Below are 12,942 nucleotides of genomic sequence, written 5' to 3'. Positions count from 1 at the left end.
TGAAAGGGCAATAATTTTAGAGATAGATAAAATAAAAACATGTTAAAATGTAAATGCAACACGTAGATTGATACATATTAATTGATTATTAAATATTTTTTTTTATAATAATATCATATTAATTAAATCATAGATAAATACTAATACACATCAAAAAGATTAATAAACACATAAATTTATAGCAGTGAGAACGTAAAGAAAAATGTGACTACGTGCAATTCAAAAATATTTAATTTACATCAACACTAAAAATTGTGTCAACCAAGCACCAAATTGTTTTACAGTGAACCAGAAAAATGCTGTAAGTAAATCATGTTTTGGAAAATCATATTTTGTTTTGGTAAGTATTTTTGAAAGTATTTTATAAAGTATTTTTGTTTTGGATATAAAATCCAACTAAGAACTAATAAAGCAGTACTAATTCATAATTTTGAGTTGCTATACACTTTAAAAATATTACACACTAAAATGTGCCAATTGAACAGAAGGTTTACAGTTAGTCAACAAATATCGCCAACTATTAAATCACAATTTGATAACACAGCAAAATGACTACGGAACACCAATTAAAAGCTGTAAAATAGTAAATAAAAAAATCAGTCGCAAATTCGCCGAAATAGATTGATTTAATATGAGACGATATTTCTAGCAATTTAGCGTTAAATAAGGTAAGAACTGTAATAAATAAATACGAACTTTAATTTTAAAAACTGGAATTTTTAGTAAGCCGTAACCATATGAACGAAAAAATCACCGAATGAATAGTTTACATTCTGTGTATTTTAGTTTTATTGACAGGAATTATGGTTTTTTACTTGAAATTTCTTTACTGTACGTTACAGTAATTTTAGCAGAATATTTTTAATCACGTACTTTCAACTTTCCGTGTTGATCCTTAGTTTTGTGCTAATGCATCATCTAACTGAGGAAATGGTAAGAATTATTATTATTCGTCATTTTTAATACTTAGAACTGTCCTTATAAAAAATAAAACCAGAAGAGTGCAGAAAATCAATTATTTTCATTTTCAAAATAAACTATTTGACACAATTTTATTTATCAAAGTAAGAACTTGTTAAGTACACTTTTGTACCTATACTGTACCTGGCCAAATTATTAGACGCACTATAAGATTCTATGTAAAATCTTAATTACCAGGTGATACTATACATTTTCATCGTTTTTTCGCGACCGAAACCGGTTTGCACTTGTTTACGTTCGTGTATAAATTGGCTAAATTCGACCATATATGACATAAATTCTACGATTGGATAAATAAGAAGATATATTTTATATCTATAGAATATTTGTTACATCAAGTATTATATTAGTAGATTATAATAGTTAGACCAAATTATTAGACGCACTGTAGTGTTTTAATAATTACATGTTTTGCTAGAGTTTATATGCAATTCTTTTATATTTACATACATGTAATGGATTTTTATTCAGAAGATTTCTTTTATACTTCATATTTGTATTTATTTTTAACGTATTGGATTATAATGTAAACCAATTGATACACGAACGTAAGCAAGTGCAAACCGGTTTCATCCGCGTAAAAACAATACATCTGTATAGTATTAACTGATAATTAAGATTTTACATAGAACCTTATTGTGCGTCGAATATTTTGGCCAGGCACTTTATTTTTAAACAGAGAAATCCTAATGGAACTAGGTAGTTTCTTAGAAACACCAAAGGAGTCTGACAAATTTATTACCAAGGAAGCTTCTAATGGCTATTTAATTGCTAAGCACATCAACTTCAAAGCAAATAAAAAAATAACTTTCACATCTATCGAAAACAAATCTGATAAGTCCATACTTTCTCTGCAGAATAAAAACACACATAGAAATCTGAGATATATAGCAGAAATACATAGCAAGAAAAGTATGATGCCTTTACCGAAATCGGAAATTCCAATACTTGATATCTTCTCCGGCTAAAGCATAGGAACGGATTTCGTTTTTTTTTTTTATTCATTCATTTCTTATTTTTTTTTATTTTTGAGGTCGCAGTGACCCTCGAACCTAACTGAAAAGGTGAAAAAAAGTTTCGAAAAGGCCAGGAGCTTCTTGTAGTCAAGGGAACTTGACCAGATGGTTTCGAAAAAAGGAGATCAAAGTTATTGACTAAAGGGAATTTTTTCACCGTTCCTCTTATTTTGTCCTCGCCATTTTTATATTCCTGCATAGCTCCTGGGCGTTGAGGTTTATGCAGGCAGGAATTATTCTCTGGAAGTTCTTCTTTCTCTCTTATACGAACTTTTTCCGGTATTGGTAAATTGTTGTTGGGGAAGTATGTCTTACTAAATGTTTTGTTTCGAGCATGTGTATATTATCAACATACTTATTTTCATAAAAATATCCAAACTTTTTGATTTTATGATATTAGACTTTAATTTAATTAAAGCCCTCTTTTTTAATTTTTTTAAAAGAATTGTTCGTTGGATTAATTAAGTACAATTCAGTATTTATTATTTTTCTAATTCTTAATTAATATAAAGGAACTTCTGACGTTATCGAATTTATTTGAATCATTACTAACAAAATTTCGTAATATAGAACTCCATTAGATCAAGTCTTCACTCTCAGAAATAAAACGCTTACTTTTTTACGATTCGGCAAGGATTGAGCTGTATTTCGATAATTTTGAAAATCATTTCGTCACGAAAGCACGTGATTTGTAAAAAAAAAGCAAAATTACAAAAATGTGACGAGAACGTTTCCTCAACTTGCAATCTCATCACCATGAGGGTACATGTTAACTAGAATGACGAAACTAAAACAAAGACTAGACGATCGAAAAATTGACGCAATGTCTTTTTTTCTTTTGACGAAATTCGTTTCGTCGCGGAAGTGACGAGGGTTACTTCGTCACTTTGACGAAATGTTTGCGTGAAGCATGTACTAGTAAATGGTTTCGTCAAAAACGAGGAAAGTTTCGTAAAATTTGATCATCCATTTTTACAATTGTTTTAGTGAGTAAAATTAGGTAAATTTTTCTTAAAAGAATTGTGATATAGAATTATGAATTATGAAAGGCCATCCTGTAATTCCACTTCATGAATAGGATATTTATAATTGAAATTATTAAATAACTCACGTAACACTAGAAAGACTAAAAAATTTTGTTTACCTAGAAAGTTTGAAACGGGCAGTCTCGTTCTGTTTGGGTGTAGACCAATTAGACAGTCGATATCTTAAAGTATAACCATAATTGATTTAATAAGAAATATTTTGGAAACATGACCATTAAATTCTATGGTAGTACTTTAATCAATTTGATTAAGGAAAATATTTTATTTGAAGGAACACTGGCTTTTCAATTATACTTATACACCAGTTTCTTAAATAATTGAATTTCCTTTTCTTTATAAGTTATAATTAAAATATGGAGTAAAGCTATTATTTTCTAAATGAAACTGGAATAATTTATATCCAAACTTACTTGGGGTTATGGGGTACCTACTAAAATACCATAGGGGTCACTTTGGCCAGTCCAGTCATACAAAGTAATGAGGTACTTATGTATATATGTTCCTATAAGGCTAACACCGGAATAATTAAATAGGCACTTAAATCATATCAAATTAGCGAAAGTCAGTAATACTCAATACTTTCAGAAAGTTATTTTGTGAATTACAGAGTAATGAAAAAACGAAAGGGGCGAAATTGGCCCCAGCTGTTTTTCTAATGTTAAGTACACAAACGCCAATTTTTTTAGAATTTTCCTGTTCTTTGCAAAGAAATTACAATTAGTAATGAAGTTCATATTTTAAATTAATAATTATAGTTAAGGGATTTACAAAGTTATAATTCAACAGCTTATCTTGCACAAAAACTGACATGTATCGTAAAAAAGTAACAGTTAGTTTCTCTTTGAACTATATTCTGAAAAACTCATCAGAAATGTTCCTTTTGAAAATTACTTTTTAAGCGATTACAGGATAGAAATGTGAAAGAAGTGCATTTACTACGATTTAATTTTTTTACGTGTCTTAATATTAAAAGTCTTGCACTAACTAGCGGAAAAATATTATATCATGATACGGTTATTTTTTAGAGTTATTTCTAGCTTTCTAACTAGCCCTAGTGAATAAATAATTAAATTAGCACTAATGAATAAATATTATATAGAGTTATAGATATTCTTAAGATTCATTTTTAACTTTTCAACTGGCACTAGTGAATAAATAATCTATTAAATAGTGGTACAGTTATTTTTTAAGAGTTGTTTCCAGCTTTTTAGTTAGCACTAGTTAATTAATGTTATGTAGTGGTACAGTTATTCTTTAGAGTTGTTTCCAGCCTTTTAAGTAGCAAAAATTTTTACATAGCAAACGTTCTGAATTGATCTCAATGATATAAATTGCAAAATAAAAACGAGCTCAATGATATAAATAAATTGTAACATTTAAATAAATATCCTGCGTCTAGTATCAGACTCAGAAATTTCTACATTTTTTTAACCATTCTTTTAATTAAACTCGTGTTAGACGTTTGAAGTGTTCTAATTAAAAACGTATTAAGATTCATAAAAAACAGAAACTACTCAAATGGGGCTTAAAATTTAAACTTTTAGTGAAAAAAATATTCTTCGTTGTTAAAGACGAGGAAGTCAAATAAATTGCAATCAGTTTTAATCGCCACTAGATCAAAGGTTAAAGAAAGGCATACTTTACGAACATTCAGAATTTCCCAAAAGAACTTACAAAACGTATATGCGTAAATAAACATTGGAGCAGTTACAAGACGAAAAAAAAAAACAAATAAATAAATAAAAAAAACACTATCGAGGAAAGAAAAACATTACAGATAACTTAAATTTAAAAAAAATTTAATTGATGAATTTAAGGAAATAGTTGTTTATTAGTTGTTTTTTAGTGTTTTCCTGCCATTAAGTATTTTGCTGTACTAATTTTAACTAATTTGTCGTTTGAAAAGTTTTTAATACTAAATAGCGGACAGATGTTTTGACTTTTTTCTGAAGTTCTTCTGTATTTTGTCATTGTCTTAAGGGAGAAAAGTTAATAAACAAAGTAATTCTACAAAATAATAAGCTTTTATGATAATTAAACAATGAACATAAAAATTCAGATGAAGGTATTTTTCTGAAATTTTATTTTTATCAGTTATTAATAACTTAAATAAAAACTTCTAGCGAAACAATACATTTTCTAATTCAAAAACTTGGTCAGTAATGAGTTATTCAGCAATTAGTAACTATAAATAATATATTTTTAAGTAACCCACTGTAATTATTAGATATCTGTGGTAGCGCAAAAAAGTATTTTGAATAACTTCTTATCCAATCTCGTGATTTTCCTCTATTTGCCATTTATTGATTGGATTTTCATCAAATTCTTTTTATATTTTCAATTGATCTGGATTAGAATTTGAAATTAACTAACGTTTTATTTTTCGAACATATTTTATGATGTCTTTTTGAAAGAATTTAATAAAGTCTTATTTAAACATTCCCAACTGTATAAAGAGATAATTTTTGAAATTCATACTATTTGGAAATTCTGCGTTAAAATATTTAAATTAAATTGTTACTGAAAATAATATATTTCAATGAGTTTTAATTTAAAAATTACTTCTTTTACAAACGTAAAGCAAATATACGAAGTTGTTTATGTTCTTTTAATGTATCTGAAGATTTAAAAATAGTAAAATAATTTGAGACTCAAAATATATTTAATTGAATATTTTCCACAGATTAACAGAAAAAAAGTTGTTTATTATTAATTTAAAAAATACAGCTTAATAATATTAAATTGATATTTCAAAGGCATACTTAATTTATTTATCTTATTCAAAATTAAAATAAATCTAGAATATTTCATTAATTATTATGCTAAACACATAAGGAAAGTATGAACTCAATTTATAAAACAGGCTGAATAAATAAACTAGAACTTCTATGTAATTTAATAAGTTAGAAAGCAGCACATATTAAATTATTTCTTTATGAATTTAATTTATAATATATCTAAAGAGATTTATTTTATTTAAATAAAATAATGAATTGGTAAAAGTCTCTTAAAATTCAAGATTTGTGCAATTAACTAATTTGAGTTTCAGAATTCAGTTGTAAAAATATATTGAAAAAAAATCATTTTAAGCATGAAAAATAACATGAAAAATAAATAAATATATATATATATATATATATATATATATATATATATATATATATATATATATATATATATATATATATATATATATATATATATATATATATATATTACGATTTATCGTTTATCATTTCCCCGTCTCTTGATTTTTTAAGTGAAATAAAATAGTATCTATGAAGTGCATCATCATAGGTTGTTTTCTAGAGTGAATAAATTAGTACCTTGCCTTTGAATTTGTATCAAATAAAATAGTATCTAAGACGGGCATCATAATAGGTTGTTTTCTTGTGTGAATATATTAGTATCTTGCCTTTGAATCTGTATCAAATAAAATAGTATTTAAAAATGTATCATTATAAGTTCTTAGTTTGTATAGATAAATTAACATAACTAAATTTAACTAGTATTTTTATATATTTCCTTGATAATACATTAAATGAGGGAATGATGCTAAAGTTAAGCGTAAGAGATTATTCTAGATCCAGAGCATCAACTAATCAAAATATCCCTAAAGTCTCAAAATAATGTCCTTGTAACTTAATTTTTTCTCGTCCCTATGTATTAAAAATTACAATTCCTCATAATTATTTAGATTTTAGGAATCGCACTTGAAATATTTTGTTTTATAACCACGTGATCGGAAAATTTACTATTTTGATATACTAATTTGATTTTTTGTAATTTTTTTATTGCAAAGAAAGCAATTTTTAGGCGTTAATTTATTAATAATTTACAAATAGGTAAGTAAAATTTAGATTGCTTATAACGAGGATAAGAGTCAAATAAAAAAGTATTTCTTTTAATAAAAAATGGTACTATTTAATTACTTTTGAAATAACAAAAGTAAATAATAATAATTACAAATAAAATTGTTCGAAACTTTGTTAATTTGTCATGCCATTATTCTTCAGAAAAAAGTAATAATATTTATAAAAAGTATAATAATTTTTCTGTTCATTTTACTTAAAGTTACAGACTACTTCTTAAGATGATATTTATAGAAAATTGATAAATGACTTCAATGATCCTGAACTGGAAATAAAAGTAGAAGAAATCGTCTTATAATCTGGAAATTAAAGAAAAACAAAATCGTTTCACAATCTAGAAATAAAAGTAGAACAAAATTACCTCACACTCTGGAAATTGAAATAGAACAAAATACTCAATAACGTTAATATGCAAGATTTTCTGTTGACAAACAGAAACATCGATATTTGTTTTTCTAAAGACTGAAACAATATTTTTAATTTTTAAAAGTGCTTTTAAATAGAATGATAACAAGCAATATATTCACATAAAACTAAGTTAGTCAAAGAAAACAAAATCCGATTTCTATTGAAACAGAATACGATTTGCGTTAGTTTTATTTTAATCTTGTAATATTGATTGACGTAAGTTTTGAAAACTGTGCAATATTTCACTTTATTAAAACTTGCTTTTGAATTCTAAATGGATTTTTGCTACAGTCAAATATTTTTTCAAAGCTTAAAGCTTATAAATAAATTAAATTATTAAAAGTGCCTTTTTCATCGATATTTATGGATAATTGTATGAGCATAAGATACATAAAAAAAGTTGTTCATTTTGCATAAAGTAACACACTGTAAAAAATTCACTTTGGTTGTATCATCTGTAAAATCCATTTTACCATAAAATTTGCTTTAAACATAAAATTAGTTTTCTCCTTAAAATAATATACCGAAATTTTTAGAGTATTATTTATTTAGTTTAAGGTAATTATCACAATAGAAATTACGGCATAATATATTTTTTACGTAGCATGTTCTGTTAAAAATTGGTTTTACGTAAATGTCCCGGCATCCTGAGTTTTGTTGTTTAAAAGGATAAAATTAATAATTAATGTTAAAATGTGAGTTTGAAGCATAATAAAACAAAGATTAGTATACGGTATTGTAATGAATGAAAAAAAAACTAGCATTTTTACACAACTTTATAAGTTCGATAAAACAAAGAACATATTAAAGGATGCAAAAAGAACTCTCTTCTTGTGAAAGAAAACAAAATTCAATCTAAAATAGAACAAACAAAAAAAGGTTTACGTTTGTTTTGCTGTTTTAATGTTGCAGTATTGTTTGACATGATAAGTTTTGAAAATTGTGTAATACTTCGTTTTATTGTAACTTGTTTTTGGAATCCTAAACAGTTTTCTGCTAGAGCAAAATATTTTTCTGAAGCTTAAAATATTCGAATAATTTTTGCTCCGGGATAAATTCATTTCGTTCGACAATTTTCTTTTGTTTCATTATTCAACGACTAAAAGCGTTAACTTAATCCTCATGTTTCTCTGATTTAAATGCCTCTTGCACGATATAAATCATTTTTATTGGATTCTGTGAAGAAAAATAAGAAAAATAAAGCTTTCCTGTGATTCTAGATGTTTCCAAGTGAACTCGCTCCCCGTTATGCTAGAAGCTTAAAAACCAATTACCAATTTAAGATTTAGTGCAATTCGAATGACGTGATTTTGTTGCTTATTGAATAAAGACATAATTTTATGGAAAATTTAGATTTTGTTTTGCAAGAAAATCAGTTTTTCTTTCTTTTTAGAGTTATAAATTTCACGTTTGTGATTTAATAAAATGGTTTTGTTTTGTTTTCCTGGTTTATGGGGGATTTGTAAAATATGTTTTATAGATATTTTTCTTGTTCAATGGGAAAAATTTGTTTTAGACAGTATTTGCTTTTAATTATATAATTTAACCAAAATTAATTAAGTTTAGTAAAAATATAGATTGTTTGGCTAGTACCAAATAATTGGTACCAAAAGGTCACTAAAATATGCATTTATTTTAATGCAGACTGATAAATTACCAATGTGAGTTCTAATTTACAATGCAAGCATCTAGATTGCGAAAAAATCATCAAAATGTACGGTAAAAAATACCATAACTCTAGGTGGCAGTACTTCTAAAGATTAATACCCTTTTTACCGAGAAAATTTACAGAATGAAAATAAAATCTGGTGTACCGTAATTTTTGCAGTAATATTTACTGAATCACTGTAATTCAGTAAAAAGCACGTTAAAGATTACGTATAAAATTTAACCGTACTTTCTCAGAAAATGTCACCAATGTAATTAAAACAATGATGATAAACAACAGTGATGATAAACAAAAAGAATAAATGATTATCTTAGTAGTTATTGGAGAAATAGAGAATAAATAATTCAGATAAATATTTCAGAATTTACAATGAATAAAATAAAGCAAATAGCTTTCGAATTTATTGTTTAAAATAGCAACTCAAACTAGAATTTATTTTAGTAAAAGATATAATAATACTTAATATAAACTTCGAGACAAATTCTTCTTTAAGCTCTTTAAAAAGTTCCTTTTTAAATATTCTTCAAAAACAAAAATTGTTTAGTTCAAAATAAAAACTGTAGAAAATTATGAATGAAGCAAAAATACAAAATTTAGATGCTTATGAAATAAAGAATTTAAAATTGCGAGAACAGGAAGATCTTAAAAAAAAAGAGTTTAAGATTCGAAGTGTATTTTTGAAACTTTCATGTAAATTTTTTGTGACTAGAGCAATATTGCAAACCAATAAATAAAACTATTACGCTTTAAGAATGAATTTAAATATTTTTTTCCCTTTTTCTTATTCTTAAAATCTCAATTTTTGATTATTTAATAAATGCATTCCAACTTTTATGGATATTTTATTTTATAAGATTTTTTTTTATGGTTTAAGGATTCAAATATCAATTTTGATTCCATTAAGAATCGTATATCCTATTGAAATCAAAAATGGAATATAAAATAAATATTCTATTTTATGCTTAAATCGCATTTTTTCCATCAAGATATCCGCCATGTTACTATATTTTGGTGACTTTTAAATAATTAGATACCTTAATTAAATTTCATAACTACATTTTTGGGATTCCAACCGTTTTTTCCCCTTAACAGTTGTATTGTAGCATTTTAGAGGATTTCAATTTTATTAAAAATCAGATATTCTATTTAACTAATTTGTTCAGATTTACGATGTTTAAATGGTATTCTTCCAACAAGTCATTCATGTTGCTGTGTTACTTCAATGGTTTAGATCATTTTGAACATTTAGACCATAACTAATTTATCTATAAAAGGTATCAGATTTGTTTTATTATAAAAAAAGATATGTCATGTTTTATATTATTTAAAAGTAGTCAAAACTAGTGTACAAGAAGAGCTAGTGCGAGTGTAAGTTAAAGCACATTGCGTACAATGCAAACGTGTAACAATAATACGAAAGAATTGCAAATTCATACATGTAACTGTTCATGCTAAGGAGACATTACTTTTGCCAAATTTATGAAACTGTCATTGTAGGAAATCCATCATTCCATAGAATGCTTTAACTCAACCGGTAAAGTATGAAATTATTGATATTTTAGGGCATGGCTATCCTCTCAAAAATAAAACTATCACATTTGACGATTCAGCAATCACTGAGCTGTATTTCATTAATTTTGAGAATATATGACGAAAATGCTTCCTCAACTCGAAACCTCATACAAATTCTGTATATTTTGGTTTTATTAGTTAGAATGATATATTATAATTTTTTTTAATCAGAAATTTTAATTCTATAAAGTCCAAAATTTTAAGTAAGCCTTTATCATATAAACGGAAAAAGTACCAAATGAATGGTTTAAATACCATATATTTTGGTTTTATTAACAAAAATTATGTTTATTTATTTATTTCTACCAGCAATGTCTTTACTATACAGTACGGTAATTTTACAAGAATTCTTTTCTTTGCAATGTACACTTTAAGTTTAAAAAAAAAATGATTTGTTAATTCTTTAAAAAAGCTGTCGCATTTATTTTTTTAAGACTTAGTTCTAAAAAAAGCTGAAAAATATTAAGTTAGAGAAAACTCCATATTAGTGTATCTCATATTAGCGTATTAAATATGCATTATCTTATGAATTCCTTATTTTTGAAAACATTGAAAATAAAACATACTTCCAAATTTAGTAATTTCTGAATCTAGTTCATAAATATTAATATTTATATCAGAAAAAAAATATTAAATTCGAGCATCACATGTCATGAAAGCATTAAAAGATTCTTTCAGAAGCTGTTCAGAAATGGTTGGTAGCCGCATGTATTTTAGAAATTGCATAGCAATAATATACATTTTAAAATAGTAGATGCGTGAAATTTGGGAAAATTTAGAATAACTCAACATCTGTTTTAGGCAATGTTTTATTTTTTTCGTTGTTTATATATCCTTTAGTTGTTACTTGTTATCCTCCGTCCTTACACACAGTTCTGCTTATTTTAAAGGAAATCGATACGTTTTGAAATTACTTTTCTACCGTAGCGTTGCATCTGATAAAGGTGATTTAAAAAGAATGCGGAGTAGTACTGGAGTAGGGGGTGTGAGCTGGTACTAGAGTTACTAGCAAAGCTCCCCTTTCCTTCATTAGATTAGCTACTGCCGATCCAAAATTTCCAACTTCTCATTTGAACCCAACGAAACCCGGGCATGCATTTTTGTTTAGAATAGATGGGTTCGCTCTCTTTTATTTTCTAAATGTTCTACTAAAGTAATTTTTTCGAAGCTTCCGCTCTTTTATTTATTTATTTATTTATACGGCTCTCTCTACTCGGCATAATTTTTTTTTGTATAAAAAAAAAATTCATGCAAGGAAACGAAACGCGAAGATACTTTCATCAAACCCGAATTGCCTACAAATTTACATTTTTTACTAAAAAAATTTTCTCTTTGTCTTAACATGTGTGGAATATTCTTTTCATTTAAATCGTTCTTTTTCTTCTCTTTTTCTTTCAATTTAAAAGAATGAGAAAGATGGTGTACTGAACGAAAAATAAAGGGAAATACATTGAATGAAAACCCATTTACAAGAAAATTTTCGAAGCTCTTTTTGCGTCGGCGTTTATGACCGTGTTTTAGAACGGTTGGGGAGTTTAGAAAAGTTCTTTCGTTTAGAATAACTATGTCTGTATTGAAGGTAAAAAGTTACGTTTCTTAATTGAACATTTTCTTAACAATATTTTATATTTTACGTATAATTACATTTTTTCTAAAACAATATTGTTAGTTTAAGATTTCGAATTATATTTATTGTACGTTTAAAAAATAGTTTGAATTGATTTTCTAATTTGCACTAAATAACCAGCAAAACTGCCTTGCTATAAAGACTTTGCTTTAACGAGTAAGTAATTAACTTTAGGAAAACTAAAACTATGCAATTGATTTCGCATTGCATTGCTTAATAAGTCTCAAATCATTTATCACAAATCTCATGCCGAATATTAGATAATTAAAAATTCAAAGTTCCCGTAAAAATACAGGACAATATTTATAGGAGACTCAAAAATCTTTATAAATTAAAACTCTTTATATTCCTTCATATAAAACTCTTTATATTCCAGATCTTAAACATTTTATTTTTATTTTATAACCGTCGTTGAACAGCCGACCCAATTTTATGGGTTTACGACTACTAATGTTCAACTCCTTAGCCTGAACGCGATCCAGAAGACAAGGGAACTCCTTGATCGAGTATTGGGAGAAATTCACCTTCATGGAGGACTTTTTGATGGAGCTAACCCCCATTTGCGTCACATGGAGAAGAAGACCACCAAAATCTCCCACGGTTAACCTGACTGCAAGAGGACTGCAAGCCATGATCCGTCTACCACTGATGATTTTTCCCGTCAGCACTGTGGTCCATGCAAGCCGGATGCGGAATTCGTATCGACCAGCCATTGCTGGGAATCGAACCCGGTTCGCGTCATTCGAAGGCA

General features: G+C 26.6%; 1 protein-coding gene across 3 annotated transcripts in view; it reads right to left on the bottom strand.

Moving 5' to 3' along the window:
* Positions 1 to 12,942, bottom strand: part of LOC107447687 (teneurin-m) — a 402,481-nt gene that overhangs the window by 329,388 nt on the left and 60,151 nt on the right. The gene's annotated exons all lie outside the window — the stretch shown is intronic.

Source organism: Parasteatoda tepidariorum, chromosome 6 (genome assembly GCF_982258835.1).
Source record: "Parasteatoda tepidariorum strain Cologne lab strain chromosome 6, Ptep-v5.0, whole genome shotgun sequence".
Classification (NCBI taxonomy): domain Eukaryota; kingdom Metazoa; phylum Arthropoda; class Arachnida; order Araneae; family Theridiidae; genus Parasteatoda; species Parasteatoda tepidariorum.
Note: the sequence above shows the minus strand (reverse complement) of the source record. Positions and strands in the feature narration are given on the sequence as shown.